Raw genomic sequence first — 10,490 nt, forward strand, 5'->3', positions numbered from 1 at the left:
TTAGGCTGAATATTTAGAAGACAAACAAGTACATCACAGCCTTAGGAAGGGAAAGGCGAAATTTCCCTTAAAGAACGCAGTCCGCCAAGGTGAACAGTTCCATTCAGCAATAGCGGACGCCCCTCAAACCCAGCCAGAAGGTACGTGCAAGGGCACAAGAGCAGCAGGCCCTCGTGGCCGGCGGTCACCGAGATGTCGGGCTCGCGGCTCACAAGGCTACGAGGCGCTGCTAACGAACACCTCATACACGAGATACAGGCTGCACAAATATAAATTACATGAACAACAATCGCTACAGTCTCAAGAGAGAACTGCTATAAGCCCAAAAAATCCATCATAAAATAAGGTAGCAAGTATTACTCCCAAAAAACTGCCTAAAGGAAATGTATGTTAAATCACTGGTAGAGGAGTAATATAATAATTAACGTCTCCCCAAACAATTTGCGTAAACTTTACATCAAAACTGCAAGACCAGGTGCCTCCAAGGGAATATTTGGTGACTAGGCATTACAAATTGTGTCTCACTGAATTAGTCCTCAGGCTTGACAACCATCTATAACCTAGTTTCAAGACACACTCATTAATACAGGGCATTATTCCTTAGAATAATTAAAAGGTAAAATTGCAAACCTTACAAAACGTAAAAGTTTCCTATTCAGTGAACAGAAATTATGCCACACGCCTCATGACCAAATTGATAAAACCGAGTAAAGAACATCATTAAAGACTAATGCTGAAACAGTAAACTGCCATACACACACGACGAGAGTTAAGTTTCACTAGTTCACCAATGAATCTGAAAGTACTGCATAGCTTATGGCCTTGGTAATCCACAATATGTAAGAGTCACAGTGGTATGCTTCCTCGCCAACGCAAGGACTGTCACTAATTTCCACCCAAAATTTCCACCAATGAAATAAAGGCAAATATACAACACGGCTGCGGCCAAGATAAATCACTGAAACATCCACATTTTATAACTGAGAGTGGTGGTAAACCTCATACGTTATTTGTTTTTCAAACAGCTGAGCAAAACTGAACGTACTCATGTATTTCTCTCTTTACTTATTCTGATCATCATTAAACTGACACAATATTTTTAGCGCAACTCAATCTGACTTTCAGTAATCCCTACAAAGGAATGGTTGTGACTAACAGTAACCTATACCTTTCATGAATCACTTACCTCACAAAAATCTTCGTTACTCGAACTACTGCAATACAGCGAGCGCCAATACTGCCAGCTAAATAAAAGATTCTAACTACTGACGGCACTAACTAGTGATAGGCATAGTTAGCAAATGAAAGATTTTGATAGGGAACAAACAATGTATTTACCTTAATAGTGTTCAAAATTCATAATATATATATCAGTTCATGACATCCAGTCTTACAAATTTCGTTTTTCTGGCGGACACACGTCCAGATCGTTCGCTCTCAAAACTCTCCCATCTGTCTTCCCACATCCATCACTGCTGGCGGCTCACCTCCAATTGCACAACGCTACGCCCTGTTCACATCCAACTGTCCAACACTACAATAGCGAATATTCCAACAATGCAAACCAGCCACAAACTGCACACAGCACAGACAGTGATTTTCATACAGAGCGCTAAGTGGCATTACCAACATAAAAACCTAAACTGCCTACTTACATTACAATAAATTAAAATGTTCCAGCGATCCGTAAGGCACCAACAGTAGGGGCGCAGATATCAGAGTGCGAGCAATACTGACCTCAAAATTTTCCAGTGACGGTCCTTGCATGCGGGGAAACGATGAGGGCAAAACTGCTAGCGTACAGGCCCGCACGATATGTATAAAAATGGGACGTGCAAATTAACTGAAGGTCGTTGGAGGATAGCGTCGATACAGCAGTGTGATTGCCAGTAACCAAAGGAGTAACAAGTCGATCTCGGCACAAACAGAACAAACGGCCGAAGGAACCGTTGCGCGAGAAATTCCACGCGTGATACCGTTACTCTGCGCCCCTGCTGCCCCTTGTCACCTCACAACCCTCTGTAGGTGTATTTCATACTCTCTGAGCCAGCGATCATCTACGAAAACTGTAAGTTAAATTCACGCTGCCCGTCGGGGCGCCAGTGAAAGAAGGCCCCGTGAAGACAAAGATAAAATGAACTGGAACCGCCGTGGCTCAGTTATAGGATTGTTAGCGCCAACGAGCGGTTCTAGGCGCTGCAGTCTGGAACCGCGCGACCGCTACGGTCGCAGGTTCGAATCCGGCCTCGGGCATGGATGTGTGTGTGATGTCCTTAGGTTAGTTAGGTTTAAGTAGTTCTAAGTTCTAGGGGACTGATGACCTCAGATGTTAAGTCCCATAGTGCTCAGAGCCATTTGAACCATTTTTGTTAGCGCCAAGCGAACTACATGCTCATTGGTGGCCGATGTCTTTTTTAGGGAGACTAAGCAACACAAGCACGGCAGATGTGTGCTCTTAGGAATCTGGAGGCGGATATCATCTGAGTAGCAGCTTTTCTCTCGGACCACGGACTTCAGCTCTGGTAACAGATAGGCCTTTCAAACTTCCTGGCAGATTAAAACTGTGTGCCGGACCGAGACTTGAACTCGGGACCTTTGCCTTTCGCAGGCAAGTGCTCTACCAACTGAGCTACCCAAGCACGACTCACGACCTGTCCTCACAATTTTACTTGCAGAACTGGTTAACATCACAGCCCCGGGAATTTTATGAGACAGCCATTCACCACCTTGTGTCACAGTGGGACAATTCTTCTAACATACAGGTACTGGTTTCTGTAATTATGCCTCCGGCTCGATTCTTTTTGAACGCCCCTTATAAATGCCAGTCCTTATATTTTGCAACTAAACATTAACAACAATCCTTAATAAATATACACTTGCCCAAAATTCACGGTAAGTCGGATATACATGCAACTGAAGTCTACTTCAACTGTTACACACCAGCAGAAACTTGGACACAGTCGTTAATAACTATACAATCGGCCAAAATTCAAAGTAAGCTGAGAGCTACAGCAAACGGCAATCACAGCCAACAAGAAAGAAGCAGCCAAATTTCACAGCAAATGTTGTAGCTAATAACTGTGGATCAAGATAAAGTTTGGCAGTTTATATTTATGACTAACAGATCTTAAACTTAAGGCGCTGAGAAGTAATAATACGAGTTCCAGCTTTAAAAGAGGTATAATGAGGAAGAAACTCAGGCTTGGCAAACAGGTTCAACTACTGGTTGCCACTTCAACGGCGACACCCCGCCGTGGTACGCCTGAAACAACCAACTTCAGTTAGCTTGAGCCACCATGAGGCCGTGCCATGACGGGAGTGCCTCCATGCCAACAACACGCCTCTGCTCCGAATCCAGAGAACAGGAATGCGTCGTTTGCCGCCAAAGCTGCCCTGCCAACACACATGAAGAGGGAACAGTAATTGCGCAACTAAAGCTTCGCACAAGAATGGCCAGGGTGTAAAGGAAAAGAGAGAAATTAATGGCAAAGCTGGTACCAATACGGTTAAACTTAACCCTCATTACAAATTACTAATACCCACGAGTGATCGTATCACCGCCTGCACGTACAATAACACAAACGTACACATGTACCACCTTGCCTCCCACACAGATCCAGCCACAACACATTCCCTTCACGAAATCTATCACGGGCAATACCCTTACACTTGCACGACATATTACTAGAACACAAATTGGAGCTAGTAACACTGACTGATGGGCACGCGCTCAAACAGTGGTAGACGCGTTAATACAACAGGCATGGCCTTACAGTTTAAAGTACTCAAAATAAGAAAACGCTTAAATCCACTTATGTGTGAAGCAACCATGACTTGCAGGATTCCAGCCAGGGCGTTGTTGCCTCCAGCCCACACAGGCGGTCGTCGACGTGCCGTAAACCTTGCAGAGTAAACCGGGAACTTGTCGACCAGATTGCATGCAACGTCCGTCTGTGTACGAGTCGCCCACCGCTACCAGCTCTTAAGCTAGCCAGCCACCGATTTAACCTTTCGCCGCTCCTCGAGACCGCCACCGGACAGCCGGAGTCACCTAAAGCCAAACCTCCCCACCCATTTGCCGCTCAGCCCACTCATTCTCCAGGCCACGCCACACCGCACACACACCTCGACCAAAGACGTTAGTCAGCGACACATGATGAATCGATATCGGCGACCCAAGTAGTCAGTGGCGCCAGGGGAATGCCATACCGTGACGATTAGAGCGGCCACGGCTTGGAATTCTAGCATTTCAGAGAAAACTGGATGAGGAGGCAAACAGGCAAGAGAAATAACGTAATAATATTTAAAACGGATAATGAGAAAAGGGACAAAATAAAAATTGCAAACAAAGAAGCAAGAGTCTCAGTGAAGGAAACATGTGCAGGTTTATCGAAATTAACAACACAGGTAGGTAAACTAACGAATCAGTTAGAAAAAACCACTGTCTTCAAAAGATGTCAGTAAGATAGAAGAGGGGTAAGATGTGCAGGTGGAACAGTTTGAGAACGTAAAAAAACATGCCACTGAGATCGAAGAAAGGATGAACCACCGGCCAGAAGAAAGAGAAACGAAACTATGAAAAGCTATGCAACAACCTGCAACTAGCAACTTGCGGAGGGAGAAGTCAGGAAAGTACGCGAGAGTTCGAATGGAACATGTCCTCTATCAATGGCAGAATCCGTAGAAATATAGGAGCTGGTTTTGTTTAAAGAGAAACAAGAGTGCTAAATAACTGTCCAAGACAGAAGAACGACAGTGAGCGGCTATGGTGGATTCAAAGCAAATGCTCGGCTGGCCGGAAGAGGATAATGGCGTGCACAACTGCACGTTCAAGAGATGACTAGTAGCAATTCGCAAGACAGATCTGGCCAACAATTTGTGAGGTGTAGAAGGAAGAAGGACCCTAACAGCAGAAGCCACAGTGAGTCTGTCAGAGGAATAAGAATTTAATCATAAACACTTCTTTTCAGTTTGCAAATTTCAAGCATACAGAGAAAATGGCAACAACCTACACTTCAAGATGTGGATTATGCAATTCAACCACTGCCTCTACCGTAACAGGAATTTCTCTGTAGCTATCTCAAAGGTGAAATTGCAGTAAGAGTAAGATCTATTGCTTTAAATTTCACATCTTTCGAAGAATCTGAAGAAGTGTTTCTAAGTTATTGGTCAGACATAACCCAAGAACAAATATAACAAGAGATCATAATTAGTAGAAATTTAGAAGGACCCTGAATGCAGAGTGTGAAGTCCTTCAAATCGATAATCAAGGAAAACCAATTTCTTGATGGGCATGCAGCCCATATGAGATTATTAGGTTCTGTTAAATGAAACTTCCCACATGTTACTACCAAGTACTTGGAGAGGAATTTGTGTGAAGACATTGAAGCATTAAGAGACACAGAAATCAGGGTTTTCTATAGGACAAAAAAGAAGGCGAATTAGTTTGTTAAGCTACAATGTCACTTTACTGAATGAAGGGATCACAGATCCAGACTTCCATTTATTAAAAATCGACCTCCCTATACAAAATGGAATCGAAACGCAAGAAATGGCACGTCACATTAAATTATGCTAAACAGGTTAGTGTAGGGACGATGGGATAATGTATGTAATTTGTTTTTCGAAGATATAATACTAGTGTGGTAGATTCATGATCCGATATTTTGTGTTTGCTGGAAATATTTATGGAAGACTGACAATTTTTCTTTGAATTAATAGCATCATATGATGTAGAAGATTCAATTGATATGTAGTGTAGTGATAAATTTTGACTAGTAGACTCTGGCAGTTTTATCCTAAACAAATCCAGCTTTGCCACACATGTTGTCCAACACAATCATTCTGCAAAGACGGAACCTCCATAAACTTCATCTTACCATCTTACCAACAGAGTCATGGTACTTGACCTTGAAGAAACCGAAATCTTTATCAAAATAAATACAGCATCTGACTACCTACTCAATGACTGGACTGAACTGAGAAACAAATTTTTCCTTCAGAATTTCAAAGACTTACCCGTTCTAAACAACTAATCAGTCAACCAACCCCCTCCCTCCCCCGACCCTATATCCCATCTCCATCCCTGTGTTTGCACCTTAACTGAACTGATGTCAATGGAAATATCCTACCACAGTGCAAATACTGTACTATTCTATTTTAAAATGAATCAGTACTTATATACGTAACACCTTTAACTGCAATAAACTGAAACAGGTTTTACTAATATTCCGTACGATATTAATTTAAGAACAGAAATAAGTCAGCAGTTAATTCGAAGTTTTTTTCTTGATGTTTTAAACGCAAAGTTCATGGACATAAAAAGAGCTACAATTCTCTTCATACATTATAACTTTCTTTTATTTTATTTCATTTTTGAGCATTTAAAGTAACCTCAGTTTTGATTAAAATTTTTGCTGATACACTGATTATATTATATGTTAATGTAGCAATAAAAACAGGAAATCAGATAATTTGAAGTCTGTTGTTGTTGTTTTCAAACGTGAAGCTCATGCACCTATAAAAAGCTGCAATTATCTACAAATACTGCGACTCTATTTTACCTATTTATTTTTGGGCATTAATATTAACGCCAGTTCTGATTAAAGTATTTGCTCACATCACCTGTTTACACACAGACAAAAAAAATATTGTCTCTGAGCAAGGTATACTACATCTTTGTATGAAGATCTTTACCAAAACCGACACTAGTGCGTCATATGATAGAGGCTGGCAAAATTTCATATGATAGAGGTTGGCAAAATTTCGTAACTATCGATATGCCCTTCCTGTAAAAAGTAAGTGAAGTGTTACCAACTGTCAGTCACAATGGGAAGAGATAAATGGATATTAGTATCTAAGCTACTCATACTGTCGCAGAAAGTACAGAATTCATTTTTGGATCCAAATCGCCATATAAACAGTACTAAACCGATACAGTAAAGCATGTTCCATCTTCTTGTCACAGAGCTAGCACCCAGCACTACGCATTGAAATAGTCATGTAAACTCCTGTGTACCATCCGCAAATTAGCCTGGAAAGATTGTAATACCGATTTATCGAATAATAACTCTTTCAAAAAAGTGACTGGTAGCCGTTTTCATTATTATAATATTAATTATTTCGAATCAGCACATCACCTGACGACATCATTCACCGCTTATTCATTTATTACAATTAATTTATAATTGATTTAAACATAGTTCAGAAATGCTGGCTGCCGTTATGAATCCTTCAGGATTCATTCATTACTATCAGTTACAATTCGCTAACCTACGTGTACAAATTTTGATCGATGGATCAGTTATTGAATGAAATAAGGATATTAAAGTAATTATGTACTACTGCCCCTGTGACACACCGAGACAACCCAGTACGTACATAAAGTGGTACATCAGTCTGCACCATCCCTGGTTTCAAATGATATGTCAGGGCACTCGCTGAAAACAGACGGAAAAGTTTTCTGTTTTGGCTGGATGACTTTTTGTTCCAGTATAGGTGTATGCCTCCAGTGACAAACGCTTGGTATAGTCTTCTCTTGTACACAGAATCGAGATGGTGTTGCTCTTAGCTCCTACGCGCGTTGCACCGAAATACCCAAGCACTTCATGCCAGTTTTACGTTTCTTGCATGTCATTTTGAGTAAGCAGTGTATTACCGTATTACATTCATTTCAGTTTGATGGTATTTCCGTTTTTTATCAGTCTTCTGACTGGTTTGCTGCGGCCCACCACGAATTCCTCTCCTGTACTCTTCATCTCAGCGTAGCACTTGCAACCTACGTCCTCAATTATTTGCTGGATGTATTCCAATCTCTGTCTTCCTCTACAGATTTTGCTACAGTTTTTGCCCTCTCCAGCTCCCACTAGTACCATGGAACTCATTCCCTCATGTCTAAACAGATGTCCTATCAGTCTGCCCCTTCTACTTAAAAGTGTTTTCCACATATTCCTTTCCTGTCCCATTCTGTGCAGAAGCTCCTCATTCCCTACCTTATCGGTCCACCGAATTTTCAACACGCTTCGATTCTCTTCAGTTCCGGTTTTCCCACAGACCACGTTTCACTACCATAAAATACTGTACTCCAGATGTACGTTCTCAAAAATTTCTTCCTCAAATTAAGGCCGATATTTGATATTGTTTGTCTTCTCATGTCCAGAAATGCCTTTTTTGCCAGTGCTAGTCTCCTTTTGATGTCCTCCTAGCTCCGTCCGTCACTGGTTATTTTACTGCCTAGGTAGCAGAGTTCCTTAACTTCATCTACTTCGTGACCATCAATCCTGATGTCAAGTATCTCACTGTTCTCATTTCTACTACTTCTCATTACCTTCGTCTTTCTTCGATTTACTCTCAGTCCATACTGTGTACTCATTAGACTGTTCATTCCGTTCAGCAGATCATGTAATTCTTCTTCACATTAACACAGAATAGCAATGTCATCAGTGAATCGTATCATTGATATTCTTTCACCTTGAATTTTAATTCCACTCCTGAACCTTTCTTTTACTGCCATCATTGCTTCCTCAATGTTCAGATTGAACAGTAGGGGTGAAAGGCTACATCCCTGTCTTACAGCATTTTTAATACGAGCACTTCGTTCTTGGTCGTCCACTCTTAGTATTCCTTCTTGGCTGTTGCACATATTGTATATGTCCAGTCCCTCCCTATAGCTCACCCCTACTTTATTCGGATTTTCGAACATATTGCACCATTTTACATTGTCGAGCGCTTTTTCCAGGTCAACAAATCCTATGAACGTGTCTTGATTTTTCTTTAGTATTGCTTCCGCTATTAACCGCAACGTCAGTATTGCCTCTCTCATGCCTTGACTCTTACTAAGGCCAAACTGATTGTCATCTAGCGCATACTCAATTGTCTTTTCCATTCTTCTGTATATTATTCTTGCAAACAGCTTGGATGAATGAGCTGTATGGTATGTCAACAGACTCATACGTTCTACGCACCAACGTGAATAGTCGTTTTGTTGCACTTCCCCCAACGATTTTTGAAATTATGATGGCATGTTATCTATCCATTCCGTCTTATTTGATCTTAACTCCTCCAAATCTCTTTTAAATTCTGATTCTAATACTGTATCACGTATCTCTTCTAAATCGACTCCTGTTTCTTCTTCTACCACATCAGACAAATTTTCTCCCTCATAATCTTTCAATGTATTCTTTCCATTTATCCGCTCTCTCCTCTGCATTTAACAGAGGAATTCCCGTTCACTCTTAATGTTACCACCCTTGCTTGTAATGTTACCGAATGTTGTCTTGACTTTCGTGTATGCTGAGTCTGTCCTTCTGACAATCTTTTATTTTTCGATATCTTACCATTTTTCCTGCAGCAATTTCGTCTTAGCTTCCCTGCACTTCCTATTTATTTCAGTCCTCAGCGACTTGTATTTCTGTATTCCTGAGTTTCCCGAAACATTTGTGTACTTCCTCCTTTCGTCAATCAACTGAAGTATTTCTTCTGTTAACCACGCTTTCTTCGCAGCTACCTTCTTTGCACCTATGTCTTTCTTATTAATTTCTGTGATTGCCCTTCTTAGAGACCTCCATTCCTCTTCAACTGCACTCCCTACTGAGCTATTCCTTACTGCTGTATCTATAGACATAGAGAACTTTAAGCGTATCTCGTCATTTCTTAGTAGTTCCGTATCCCACTTCTTCGCCTATTCATTCTTACTGACTAATGTCTTCAACTTCAGTCTACTATTCATCACTACAACATTGTGATCCAGTATCTGCTTTCGGAAACTCTGTCTGACCATGATGTTATCCAACTGAAATCTTCCCGTATCACCATGCCTTTTCTAAGTATACGTCCTCTTCTTGTGATTCTTGAACAGAGTATTCGCTATTACTAGCTGAAACTTGTTATAGAGATTAATTAGTCTTTCTCCTCTCTCATTGCCGGCCGGAGTGGCCGAGCGGTTCTAGGCGCTACAGTCTGGAACTGCATGACCGATACGGTCGCAGGTTCGAATCCTGCCTCGGGCATGAATGTGTGTGATGTCCTTAGGTTAGTTAGGTTTAAGTAGTTCTAAGTTCTAGGGGACTGATGACCTCAGCAGTTAAGTCCCATAGTGCTCAGAGCCATTTGAACCATCCTCTCTCATTCCTTGTCCCAAGCCTATATTCTCCTGTAACCTTCTTCTCCTGCCCCTACAACTGCATTCCAGTCCCCCACGATTGTTAGATTTTCATTCCCCTTTACATACTGTGTACCCTTTCAATACCCTCATACAATTTCTCTATCTCCTCATCTTTAGCTTGCGACGTCGGCATGTATACCTGAACTATCGTTGTCGGTTTGCTCTCGATTCTTATAAGAACGACCCTGTCACTGAACTGTTGACAGGAGCACACTCTCTGCCCTACCTTCTTATTCATAACGAATCCTATTACTGTTACACAATTTTTTGCTGCTGTTGATATTACCCTATACTCATCTGACCAGAAATCCTTGTCTTCTTTCCACTT

This window comes from Schistocerca piceifrons, chromosome 4, assembly GCF_021461385.2.
Source record: "Schistocerca piceifrons isolate TAMUIC-IGC-003096 chromosome 4, iqSchPice1.1, whole genome shotgun sequence".
In the NCBI taxonomy this organism is placed as follows: Eukaryota; Metazoa; Arthropoda; class Insecta; order Orthoptera; family Acrididae; genus Schistocerca; species Schistocerca piceifrons.